The sequence below is a fragment of the Elephas maximus genome, chromosome 7 (assembly GCF_024166365.1).
Source record: "Elephas maximus indicus isolate mEleMax1 chromosome 7, mEleMax1 primary haplotype, whole genome shotgun sequence".
NCBI classification, from domain to species: domain Eukaryota; kingdom Metazoa; phylum Chordata; class Mammalia; order Proboscidea; family Elephantidae; genus Elephas; species Elephas maximus.
Genome location: NC_064825.1, coordinates 57797146 through 57800977, shown reverse-complemented (window position 1 = coordinate 57800977; position 3832 = coordinate 57797146). Strand labels below are relative to the sequence as shown.

General features: G+C 40.4%; 1 pseudogene; it reads left to right on the top strand.

Annotated features, from left to right (window-relative positions):
- The first annotated feature begins 251 nt into the window (after window positions 1–251).
- Window positions 252–1189, top strand: LOC126080026 (olfactory receptor 52H1-like; annotated as a pseudogene).
- Window positions 1190–3832: the final 2643 nt, after the last annotated feature.

Below are 3832 nucleotides of genomic sequence, written 5' to 3'. Positions count from 1 at the left end.
TTTGGGGAAGATTCCTGAGTGAGTGACTGGGTGATTAGTACTGGGAGTACTGAGTATAGACAGACTGTCTCAAAGACATGAGCATTGCTCATAATAGCAATGGGAAGTTCTTCCATGGCAGACAGGAAAGACAAGAGCCTGAGGAAAGGCTGGTGGGATTGAGGGGATGAAGAAACAATTGCTATACAATTTTCCAATGTTCATTATACACAATTTGTTTTTAGGACACAGAAATATTCAATCAAATCTCAATGGCTACATACAACCTGAGCAGCAACAACGCAGGGCCCTTCATCCTTTCAGTACCGTGTCTGGATCAGTGTCCCTTTCTGCTTTATCTATCTTGGGGCCATTGTGGGCGATAGTATCTTTCTCTACCTCATTGTGATGGAGCACAGTCTTCACACACCTATGTTCTTTTTCCTTTCTATGCTGGCCATTACTGACCTCATATTGTCTACCACGTGTCCCCAAAACTCTTAGCATCTTTTGGCTTGGTCCCCAGAAAATCAGTTTTCCTGGATGTCTCACTCAATTATTCTTTCTGCACAACAGCTTTGTCCTGGAGTCAGCTATACTGGTGGCCATGGGATTTGACCGCTATGTGGCCATCTGTTTCCCCTTGAGATACACCACTATTCTGACTCCCAGGACCATTATCAAAATTGCTGTGGGAACCTTCCTCCAAAGTTTCTGTGTTATCGTCCCACGTATTTTCCTTGTGAATCGATTACCCTTCTGCAGGACACATATCATCCCCCATACGTACTATGAACACATACGTATTGCCCGGCTTGCCTGTGCTGATATTTCCATCAATATCTGGTATAGATTTTGTGTACTAATTATGACAGTCATTATAGACATGATCCTAATTGCTGTTTCCTACACACTCATACTCTCTACTGTCTTTCATCTCCCCTCACTAGATGCCCGCCAGAAGACCTTGGGCACCTGTGGTTCCCATGTCTGTGTCATCCTCATGTTCTATATCCCAGCATTCTTCTCCATCCTTGCCCATCGCTTTGGGCACAACGTCCCTCGTACCTTTCACATTATGTTTGCCAACCTCTATGTAATCATCCCAACTGCACTCAACCCTATTGTCTATGGAGTAAAGACCAAACAGATCCGGAACAAAGTCGTTCTTCTGCTTTTTTCCCAAGGGAGCCCAGTGACATTGATCTGAGGTCTGGAGGAAGTCAAATTTCTAGTGTATGCTAGGTCCAAGACTCAGCCTATAAGCAATGGATCCAGAGAAGAGGTGGATGAGAAAATTCTTCATTAATTTGTTTATGTGTTTGCTTTTTTGTTATTTTAGGCAGAAATCTACTGAGTCATGCTGGTTGTAGAAAAAGAAATTCTGAGTATAGGATATATCAATTTTTTTTACTTATGGAAACTAAAACTTTTTGCAATTCTTCACTGCTTGAAGGCAATTACAAGACTTTTAATGAAAATAATCAGATGTTTGGTGTTTCTTTTTTATCACAAAGATGCCTCTGAGAAATTTGGATTAGTTTTTTTTTTTTTTCCCCCAGGTTTGTACATCATAGTAACTTACTTATACATCGTAGTACATCGTGGAATGTCTACCATGATGACTCTGTGAAGCCTCAACCTTTATGTTTGGTTGTTCTTGCCCAGGTTGCTTGACTCAGAGACTCAGATTTGAATCTATAGCTCTACCTCTTAATGTATGACACCACCTACATAAATTGTTTAAAAAATTCTTTAATGTATTTTGAATAACGTAAATAAAAATACTGTGAAGTAAGTAGAGAAAAAATAAAGGCAAAAAGAAAGATGGGATAAAGAAAAAAAAAGTTAAGACAAGAAATAGACTAATGTACTTTCCACCTACCATGGATTCTTACTGTCTTTTTTTATTTGAGCCAAAAATTCATCTCAAAAGCTTTATAGTAGTCTGTATGAAAAGTTAAGCATAGCAGATTACACAGTTCACAGCACCCATGTATTAGAAGCCAGTTACTTGTTCAGAGAAGCAAAGCTATTTCTTTTGAGGGAAGGAAGAACAGAAGGATATCTTCAATAAGTTCTTGGAGGAAAGACACCAACTTGGAGCTGACTCCATGGCACCTAATAACAACAAAAATGTAACTAACCACATTCTTACAGAACACATTTTCCCTCATTACTCAGTACAGACCCAGTGGAATCTTCCTAAACTTCCATTCAATAAAAGCAAAACATCCTGTGAGGATCCAATACGACGCTAATCTCTTTAAAAAAAAAAAAAAAAAAATCTCTTTAGAACTGGCTTAATGCAGGTATTATAGAACACTCAGAGTACTGGGTGAACTCCAGGCAATCTTTATTCATTCAGTCAACAATATTTAGCAAATGTTTGACAAATGTTTTCTATGTCTCATACATGGTGTTAGGTACTCTGTGTACTCTATGGCCCTTATCCTAGTGGAATTTGTAGTCCAGAAAGGGAGGCAAACCCACATGAACATATACCTGCTGATGGTATTAGGTTTTATGACAGCCGGAAACATGCAAACCAAACAAACAAACCAAAAATACCGTGTTCTTGGAGAGAGATCATCAAAGGAAACCAGTTAAAATTGTTGTTGTTAGGTGCCATCGAGTAGGTTCCAACTCATAGAGACCGTATGTACAACAGAACTAAACACACTGCCCAGTCCTCTGCCATCCTCACAATCGTCGCTATTTTGAACCCACTTCTGTAACCACTGTGTCAATCCATCTGGTTGAGAGTCTTCCTCTTTTTCGCTGGCCCTCTACACTGCATTCAGCAGTCACTCTATATTGTCCATTTACATACAAGTTCCACCAGCCTAGAAACCTCTTACAGAGCTGAGAATGCGGTCAACAAGCACGAAGCTAAGGTAGTGGAACCCGACTTGGTCTGTTTCTGAAGACTTGGACTTAGATTTCACGTCCCCGCACCACCCCCGGACCAAGATCTACCTGATATCTCTCTCCAGGTTGTGGTTCTCTCTCCTTCATGAAGCTGTTGGTTAGACAAATTTTGTGGCTATGTTGTAGGTATGCTTCCATCACTCTGTGTCCAAGGTGGGCAGCCTCTTTGACCAAAGAATGAAACCTAAACTCTTTAACTGCCTGAATGAAAGCAAACTCAACTCCAGTTAGAAATAAACCAGTAGTTTCTGTGGGGCCAAGCAGTCCCTGTAAAATAATGTTGATTCTGCATCGTACAAATAGCTAAATAGGAGTTCAAGTAATTAGATTACCCACTGCCGTTGAATTAGTGACCCTTTAAGAGACCCTGGTGGCGTAGTGGTTAAGTGCTACAGCTGCTAACCAAAGGGTCGGCAGTTTGAATCCACCAGGTGCTCCTTGGAAACTCTATGGGGGCAGTTCTACTCTGTCCTGTAGGGTCGCTATGAGTCTGAATCGGCTCGACAGCACTGCGTTTGGTTTGGTTGGTTTAGGACAGAGTAGAACTGCCCCATAGCATTTCCAAGGTTGTAATCTTTACCGAGGCAGATTGCCACATCTCTCCTCTATGGAGCCACTGGTGGATTTGAATTGCCCATCTCTTAGTTAGCAGCCAAATGCTTAATAATCACTGTGCCACCAGAGCACCTTCAAGTAATTAGATAGGAACCAAAGCTAGCCTGTATAAAATTTTAAAACAGGCACAAGGAAATTTTCACCTTAATTATTCAAAAGTAAATAAAACTAATTAGAGTGCACATAAACATTTAATCTATAACAAATGGGTAACAAGGTATCAAGTTAAACAAGTTGCTATATACGTATGGTAGTAATTGAATGATGGGAATTTTAGTTTTGTGATAGCTGAATGAAGCTCTGGTGA